Source organism: Microtus oregoni, unplaced genomic scaffold (assembly GCF_018167655.1).
Source record: "Microtus oregoni isolate MIOR12 unplaced genomic scaffold, Mior012 000103F_ref0000194, whole genome shotgun sequence".
Lineage (NCBI taxonomy): Eukaryota > Metazoa > Chordata > Mammalia > Rodentia > Cricetidae > Microtus > Microtus oregoni.
Window position 1 is genome coordinate 1,855,963 of NW_024544717.1, and position 10,099 is coordinate 1,866,061.

Sequence of the window (10,099 nt, forward strand, 5' to 3'; positions counted from 1 at the left end):
AGTTGGAGAAGCCTATTGACCTCTGGCTCCTGATTGCCAATCCCCTCAGTGATCTTGGCTGCAGCCAAAGAAGGTGGAGCTGCTGTCCTCCGAGCCTGCCAGCACAGAAGCCTCTTGCTATCTAGGCTTCTCAGTGTATCTGTATCCTGCACACCAGAGAGGCCCACCAGACAAAGGTGTCGAGCAAGGCATCCCCTCTCAAGATGTACCTGGGCATAGTCCTCCAAAGTATGCAGAGTACACACATGGACTTCCCCAGTGCTAAACTATCCCATAGGAATCACCACCACGCCAAATCCAACAACTGGATTTAAGGCTTATGAAAACTCTGGACTTGTCCTGTGGCTGGGATTAGCAACCATTCTCCAGACCGATACTCCTGGCCTATGTGGTGGGAGAGCCTGTGGTTACCCCCCATCCTCCACTCCCCACCCCCACCCCCCGCTGGAGGGCTGGAGTCAGCTTCACTCTTTCTGCTTAGCCGTTCTAATTTTCCAGGCTGTACTGCCTAGGTGGTTTGAATAAAAATGGCCCCATAGGCACATAGGGAGTGGCACTATTGAGAGGTGTGGCCTTTTTGGAGGAAGTGTGTCTCTGAGAATGGGTTTTGAGGCTTCAAACGCTCAAACCAGGCCCAATGTCACTCTCTCTTCTTGCTGCCTGAGGATCCAGACGTGGAACTCTAAGCTCCTTCCCCAGCACCATGTCTGCCTGTGTGCTGCCGCGCTTCCCACCATGATGATAATGGACTAAACCTCTGAATTGTAAGTCGGTCCCAGTTAAATGCTTTCCTTTATAAGAGCTGCTGTGGTCATGGTGTCTCTTCACAGCAATAAAAGACCTAAGACTTGGCTTCTGACAGGCTTCCTCTCTTCAGACATTACCCTTGACTTCCCTGGGTATCCTCAGCTGCCGTCCTGTGGAGGCTACTTCACTCTTCCCAGACTTCCAGAGCGTTCTCGTTCCTTAGAATCTTCTTCTGATTTATTCATTTTACTTTGTGTGTGTGCCTGCGTATATGTGTGTGCACTACATGCGTGTCTGTGAAGGTCAGAAGAGGGTGTTGGATCTCCTGAAACTGATAAGTTACAGATTGTTGTGAACCCCTCTGCTAGAGCAGCAAGTCCTCCAAACTGCTGAGTCGCTTATTGCTTTTATTGCCATTTACTTTAACTAGCAGTTTACCAGAAAAAAAAGGAAAGGAAGGAAGGAAGGAAAAAACTCCTAAAGTAAGAGAGGAACATGCTAAACATGCTAAATCAGACCATGTAAAGGAGAACCCAGAATAGGAAAACTATTGAAATTCTTCCACAAAAAGACAGACAAAGAGAAGAAATAAATAAAGGTGGAAAGCCAATCCTCAACAATTTTGAGAGAATTCAAAATGTAAAATGTGTTCATGTGTGTGTGTGTCTGTATGTGTTCACATGGGTGTGTGTGTATGTATCACTATGATACCCAAACCAAAGACATATTAAAAATAAGAAACTATAAACCTAGTGGTGGTGGTGCACGCCTTTAATCCTAGCACTCAGGAGGCAGAGGCAGGTGGATCTCTGTGAGTTCAAGGCTATCCTGGTCTACAAGAATTAGCTCTAGGAAAGCCAGAACTGTTACACAGAGAAACTCTGTCTTGAACAAACAAACAAAAAACAAAACTATAGACCAATATTCTTTATTAATACAAGCATAAAAATACCTTAAAACATATTAATATTAAAGTATTATATGCATCAGTATTACTATGCCCCTACTAGACTGGCTAAAGTTTACTGCTCATTATCAGTATTTTTATTTTTATTTATTTTTATCAATTAATTTTTTTGTTAATTATATACCTGTGTGGGTATGTTCACATACATCCAAGTGCCCCTGAGTCCAGAAGAGGACCCCAGATCTCGTGGAGATGTGAGATACCCAACATGGATGCTGGGAACTGAACTCAGGTCTCTGCAGGAGCAGTAACACTCGCCTGCTCAGACATGTCTCCCACCCTCGTCGTCAACCTTAAAAAATATCATCAAATAGAGGCCAGATACATAGAAAAAAATTATAAACCGTGATGAAGTGAGGTTTCTTCTAAGAATGCAGGCCTAGTTCGATACTGGGAAGTAAAACACAGACTGAAAGGGGATATATATCTGTCCACAGAGGGCAGAAAAATATCTGACAAAAAATAAGTCCCCATTCATGAGAAAAAGTCTCCAAAGAGCAGAAATAGGAAGGAAATGCCTTTGTCTTGATAAAGATCATCTACAAAAACAAAACATCCAATTCCTGCAGTTAGCGCTAGGAGAGACTGGCCACCTGGAACCAGAGCAGTCACCCTCACTACAGCCTTCACAGAACACGGAATGGTCCAGCCAGCTTCTTAGGAAGGAGACAGTATTAGGTGAAAGAGGGTAGGCCAAGACCTTAACAAAACTTCAACTCTAAAACTAGAACATTCTGGCCGGGCGGTGGTGGCGCACGCCTTTAATCCTAGCACTCGGGAGGCAGAGGCAGGCGGATCTCTGTGAGTTCGAGACCAGCCTGGTCTACAAGAGCTAGTGCCAGGACAGGCTCCAAAACCACAGAGAAACCCTGTCTCAAAAAACCAAAAAATAAATAAATAAATAAAACTATAACATTCTTGGGGATAAAAATAGATGAAAATCCCTGGCTCTGCCTTAGCAAATGATTTATTTACTTTCTAAAAAAGATTTCATGTATGTATAAATGTGTATGTGTGTGCATGAGCCCCTAGTGAGTGCCCCTTGTGAGTGCTGGCAACCTAACTCAGGTCCTCAGGGAAAGCTCTACACACTTTTAGCCCTCTGAGCCAATTCTCCAGCCTGGTAATAATTGTGTAAGTATAACACAAAAGCATAGGCTAGAATAAGAATAAATAATTAAATTCAAGGAGGCAGAGTGCAATCAGAGTTTCAAGAGGTTGGGAATGAAAAAAATGGTATATTATTGCATAATTGTATAGCTTCTTTTAAAATTTATTCTCATTATTGTTATTTAGATAGATGATGATGAAAATAGATGATAGATAGATAGATAGATAGATAGATAGATGCCTCTGTGTCTGTGTGTGTGTATGCGCGCGCGCGCGTGTGCAGGCACCATGGAAGTCAGAGACATTGGTTCCCTTTGGAGCTAGAGTTACAAGTAGTTTTGAATTGCTTAACATGGGTGCCGGGAACCAAACTCAGGTCCTCTGTAAGAACAGTATATGCTCTTAATCACTGAGCCACACCTCCAGCCCTGAATTGTACAGATTCTATGAAAATCAGAGACGTATACATTGAGAGAACCCCAACCCCAGAAAGTTGTCCTCAGATCTGCACGCAAGCATTGCGACATGCACAAGTGTCCACACTCATATACACACATCAGGCACACACAATAATGATAAATGCATGATTTTTAAAAATTGATATTGTAATAGAGCAAAAGCCATTAAACTGCACACATAAGAGTTGTGTGTAAATTATGTCTCAATATTTCGTCTGGGTGTTTGCCTGCATGTCAGTCTGTGCACTATGTCATGCCTGGTGCCTTCAGAGGTCAGAGCAGGCTGTACTAATTGGACTCACTGGGTTACAAAAAAAAAAAAAAAAGCGAACAAAGAAGAGGCCATGAACATGAAAGAGTAATGATGGGGAAGTAAAGAAGGATGCTCGTGCTCAAGATACATGGCATGTATTTAAGAAGCTGTCAAAGAAGAATGGCTATTCCTTTTAGAAATGCTGGGTGGGATACCGCAAAGATAGTTCACCAGTTTTGGGGGAGTTCTGTTCCCAGTACCCTCCCTGGGTGGCCCCATAACTTAGCTTCAGCTGGTCGAACACCTTGTTCTGGTCTCCAAGGGTACCTGTAGGCACATGTCTGAGCGCACGCACAGAGAGAGATTAATTGAAGGGGGTGTCAAGATGGTTCAGTGTGTAAAGGACTTGCTGCCTAACCTGCTGACAACTTGAGTTCAATCCCTAGGACCCACATGATGAAAAGGACAGGACTGACTCCTGCAAACTGTCCCCTGATCTCCACAAGTGCTCTGTGGTAGGTAGGCACCTCTCTCTCTCTCTCTCTCTCTCTCTCTCTCTCTCCCCTACCCCTCCCTCTCATCTCTAAATAAACTAATGTAAAATATGTTTTTAAAAAAGTTGTTGTCTGACCTCTGCATGGAACATGAGCCCTCCTCACACCAAGCACACACACATATATGCCTACACACAAATAACAATAAACTTATAAAAAAAATTTTAAAAAGTCAAGTCAAACAAGTATGTAACTTCCAATAAATGTTTGATTTCAAGTACACATTCTTATCCCTGCTGTAGCTAAAGGCAGACGAAATTCTACCGCTCATCCATAAGCCTGCACAAGAGACCACTTGTCTATTTGCTGGACAAATAAGAGCTGGAGGTTCTGCTCAGCTCTTTTGTCATGGGCCACAGAGAGGAAGAACTTGTTAACCTGTTGCTAAGCAACAGGACTTCCTGGACCAGGACTTCTGCACAGCAAAGCGCACTGCGAATTGTCCAGACCTACAAAGGAAAGAGCGGGTGCAGGGCACGCATGAATAGAGAGACAGGAAACCACCTCTGGAAACCAAGCGGAGGACTGAAGTGCGCATCTGAGAAACAAGCCCCAGGCCCATTCTCAAGTCCCCCCAGCCCAAACTCCCACCCACTGGAGGACTACCCCTGCCACCACTCCATGAAATCAAAGTGAAAAGCAGCAATGTGAATTTTATGAGCATGTTTATTTACAAGACTTCGAGAGACTGCCGTCTCCAAGGGCTCAGAGAATAACGGTGCTTGCCACCACGCCTGGAGACCTGGGTTTGACGCCTAGGACCCATTCTCACAAGTTGTCCTCTGACCTCCACATGAGCATTGTTGTATATGAGTCTCTCTCTCTCTCTCTCCTCCCCCCTCCCCTCTCTCACATACACCACACACACACACACACACACACACACACACACACTAAATGTCACTTTAAAAAAAAAACCTAGCAGGGCAGTGGTGGCGCACGCCTTTAATCCCAGCACTTGGGAGGCAGAGGCAGGCGGATCTTTGTGAGTTCGAGACCAGCCTGGTCTACAAGAGCTAGTTCCAGGACAGGCTCCAAAACCACAGAGAAACCCTGTCTCGAAAAACTAAAAAAAATAAATAAAAATAAAAAAATAAAAATAAAAAAAAAACCTACCATCTTCATAGTGGTAAGAGAAAACCACTAAAATTTTACTGGGAGCCGGGCGATGGTGGCGCACGCCTTTAATCCCAGCACTCGGGAGGCAGAGGCAGGCGGATCTCTGTGAGTTCGAGACCAGCCTGGTCTACAGAGCTAGTCCCAGGACAGGCTCCAAAGCCACAGAGAAACCCTGTCTCGAAAAACCAAAAAAAAAAAAAAAAAAAAAATTTTACTGGGAGTTCACTAAATTCTGAGCCCGAAGCACAAAGCAGCAGCTAACGTAGGTGGTAAGGCTAGCTTCATTAAGATGTGAGACTTAGCTGGGCAGTGGTGGTGCATTCTGTGAATCCCAGCACTCAGGAGGCAGAGGCAGCAGATCTCTGGGAGTTCGAGGCTAACCTGGTCTACAGAGTGAGTTCCAGGATAGCCAGGGCTGTTACAGACAGAAACCATAACTTGGAAAAAGAAAACTGAGATTTAGATTTTCCTTTACATTTTAGTTAGAACATTAATTCTATAAAGAAAGTACTTACAGAATAGTGTTAATCCTTCTTTTTAAAGACAGGGTCTCTCATTGAAGCCAGAGCTTGCCAATGTGGCTAGGCTAGCTGGGCAGCAGGCTCGAGGAATCTATCTGGTCTTGTACACCTCTTCCCAGTGCTGGGGTAACAGGCATACTGCCTGGCTTTCTTGTAGGTGCTTAGAATATAAACCAGGCCCCCACACTTCCTCGGCAAGCATTTTACTCATGGAGCTATCGCTGAAGCCCTGCTGTCTTAATGACACGTCATCAGCCGAAGACCAGGTTCGGAAGACGTGAGCTTCTAAAGGCCACGCTCAGTCCTAGCCAGACCACGGCACAGCTGCCGTGAGAAGTGGGGACAAACTCATCAGTATTGCCAATTACAACGTGACACAAGGCATTATCTCCTGCTGCTGGGAGAAAAACACTCTGACCAGAGCACCTTAGAGGAGAAAAGAATTCTAACTCACAGGTGTGGGTTATAGGTCCCTTGCTGCAGGGAAGTTAAGGAAGCAAGAACGTCACGTAGCTAGTCACGTTGCCTGCACTGTTAAGAAGCAGACAGCATTGCAAGCATGCTTAGCTTGTAAGACTTTAAGACAATCCTGAAGCCATTTTTGACAATTCTGAATCCTCTCAGCCTCTGTGCCATAGTGCTTCCCCTCCTCCCCTGGGAACCAAGAACCTAACAGCTACACTTGCACGTACTCAGTTCCTGAACAATTACCCATATACATATGCTTTGATTCAGTCCCCTGGGAAACGAGGTCAAAATGACCTCTTACCTCATCTGATCTGGCAACAGCTCTCCAGTCAATTATTGGTAATAGCCCTTTCAAATAAGCCAATCAGAATAGTCAAAGAACACCCCCCCCCTTGCTTCTGTGGCCCCTTTAAAAGTAGACTGTACCAGCTATTCGAGGTCCCTCGGCTTCCCAAATGCTGGGGGACCTTGTCATGACAGAATTAATAAAATCCTCATGCTTTTGCATCGGCTGTGGTGTGTGAGATGGTCTCTGGGGGCAACTCCTTCTCGGTGTTTGGACGCTAGAGTCCAACAAGCTCACTCTCTCCGCTCTAAAACAGCCTAGGATCTCCTGCCTAGGAATGGTGTCACCTAAGCTGGGCGGGCCTTCCTACATCAATTATTGTAATTAAGATAGATATGCCCACGGGCAACTTTTCTAGACAATCCCTCACTGAGACTCTCCCCAGGTGATTCTCAGTTGCATCAAGTTGACAATTAGAACCAACCACCTTGTGCTGTTGCCGTGGGAAACCACTTTGGAGCTCTGCAGAAAGTTAAACTTAGACCTGTCATATGGCGCACTTCCCCCAAATAACTGGAAGCAGATACTAAAACAGACACTTTGTGCTAACGTTCACTGAAGCTTTATTCCCGGTAGCCAAAGAAGGGAAGACCACAAACGCCTGTCCATGAACAGGTGAGTAAAAACAAGAGCATTACAGATATGTGTGATGGGTAGCTTAACAAGAAGAGGAGTGGGATTTCGACACAAAGGCTATGTAAATCGCGCTGGCTTTCTATCATGGGAACAAAGAAAATTAGGAAAAAAATTTACGAGATGAAAGATTCATTTATTTATTTATATAACTTCTCCAGCGATGCACTTGCCTGGCACACAGGAAGCCCTACATTCTGCCCTTTGCCCTGAACACAGATTTCCCCATCTGCGGAGGAAAGGCGCTCCCTGCCTTCAACCACAGCTGCGTGCCCAAGTGCATGAGACCAGTGAGGGAGATGGCACCGCCTATGCAGACCCCGCCTTGAGTAGCAGAATGTCTCTACCCACAATTCCCCCTCACGGCCTACCTCCTCAAGGCCGTATTCCCAAGAAAGAAGCCCTGGCTTGTCTGCTACATAAGCCAGTGAGCCAGGAGTGGCTTCTGTCTGTTGGGTCTCTAGCGTTTTTATTTCCTCAAAGTGAGATGAGCTGAGCTGTCCAAATGCCTACCAACACCAGGTTCAGATTTGCCCACACCCATCTGTTGTAAACATCCTTCAGATAAACAGAGTAAGGCCCTTGGAACCTGTCTGTTTGCATACTGGGAAAACCTCTGCCCAGCATCTGCTAACGTGAGATTAACTCCCAAACTGTGATGACCCTAAGTCGTTCCACTGCCTCTGGGATTCTGAGACCTAGGGTGTCCCCCTCCAGGCTGCTGAGTCATATCGCCCAGCCCTGCCAGCACTCAGCACTCCCTCAGTACTAAAGGTCTCTCCTTCAGTGTGCTCCCCAACCTCTGGCAGTCTCCAGTCCAAGGGACCTCGTATACTCGTCTCAAGTTTTTGAGTTCTACCGCCACCTTGTGGCGCATTTTCTTCTTGAACATCAACCACAGCCCTGATTGAGATCTCTGAGTAGGACTTCATGGGGAGCAGCCAGCAGGTAGGGGCAACTGGACAGTGGTCGTCCTGCAGGCAGTTGGCTGTGAGTCTAGACCTGGACTCAAGCTACCTGAATCCTCATCTCTAAGAAAGGGCTAACGGAAGTACCTGTCGTGAGGTGCAGGGTGAGGATAGAATAGGTTGTCTACAGAAAGAGTCTGACCCAGAATAAGCACCCAAGAGGTGGAGCTGTGGTCTTCTGTGTGAATAAAAGAGTATTCGGGTTCTTCCAAGCTCATCGGGGCAGAGTTTCTTTAATACAGCCTCTGGATGCGTTTCCGTTCACTGGGCGCCGTTTCACAGGCACACACGGATGGACACGATGTGGTGACAATCTTGCAATCTGTCCAACGTAATAGCATGTCGAAAGAAAAGTTCATGCCAAACATCATTGGTTCAGATCACAACATTTACAACCCTAGACGCTCCCAAAACAATACAGGCCATTGTCATTGCTTGGTTGAAGACAGCAGACACTTTGGTGGCAGGACGTAGAAAAATGGAGCTGGAAGCAGGCCAGAACCATCTTCTCCACTGGGTAGCTTTCCTAGTGCTGCAATTACTCCGGGGCCTCTAGGGAAGGGACATCATCAGTCGTCTTTCCTAGCAGCGTGTCCTCCAGGCAACAATGCCAACTGTACCCAGGATGCGCCAACGGGCCAGGAGGAGGCAGTGCACATCTTTAGCCCCAGCACTCGGGAGGCAGAAGCAGGCGAATCCCTGAGATTGGGGGCAGCCTGGTCTATAGATCAAGTTCCAAAACAGCCCCGAGAAATCCTGTCTTGAAAAAAACAAAACAAAGAAACCAAACAGCGACAAAGAGATGTGCCAACTGCACATTAGTGGCATGACTGTTAGTGGGGTAACCCACTGCTTTCTGATTGGATTTGATGGCCACTCCACGGGAGGGGATCCATGCCTGGTACTAGCCAAAAGCCCATAGCTGGGGAGGGCATAGGCTATAGTGGGAAACCTATCAACTTTGTTCTGCTAAATGGACATCGTTCTTGTCAAATGTAAATATGCCTTCTACAGATTTATGTTTGTGCCCATAGATGTGTGCTACTCTCAAGCTTAATTATAGAAACTTACTTTCGCGGTGGGGAGTGGCTAATGCCAAGACATGCAACTAGTCACATGACCAAGACTAGGTCATCATTGAATGTCCAGCCCTGAACAGGATGTCTTCATCCACCCGCCCTTCAAGGCTCTGAGGGGTCATGGGAGAGTGGCTGGGAGGAACGTAAGAGCTGGAAGGCAAGGAGGAGCTCTGTGAAATGATGTCCCCTGGACACAGCATGACGACATGGCTAACGCCCTCAGGAACTCACAGCGGCTGTGCTTACCTACACAAGACCTGCACAGACAGAGCCCGTCAACACGTCATTCTTGGAAGAAGGGCTTGTAAGGCGCCCCCTTAGCTAAAGAGCTGTCCAGTTAGTGCTGCTGGGGGAGGGGGAGTCAGTCTTCTTTGGGGTGTAGTCACTGGTAATTTGCCCATGGTCCAATAAATAACCCCAAACCCAAAATCAAAGAAATCATAAACTATTAAAAGTAAAATAATAATAATAATAATAATAATAATAATAACAGCAACAATTAAGATCTGGGGAAATGACTCAGTTGGTGAAATACTTTGCCTAGAAAACATGAGGACCAGAGCCCATGCACAGAGAACTGGCCATGGTAAGTCAGTGTGAACACACAACTCTCGCCTCCAAGGGGAGAAGTTACTGCTTATTCTCAACCTAAATATGAGTCACCATGGCCTAGAACACAGGTTCGGGTTACCCAGAGTTCCATATTCCAATATGGTAACCATTCCATGAAGTTTTTTTTTTTCTTATTAATACAGTATTTTGTTTTCTCCCTGTCAAACCCAGAGCCAAGCATTTTCCCCAGACTTCCTGGGGAGGTACAGGAAAAGGAACATACAGGGCAGACGGGACACAAAAGAACTATGGGAGACAGCTGCT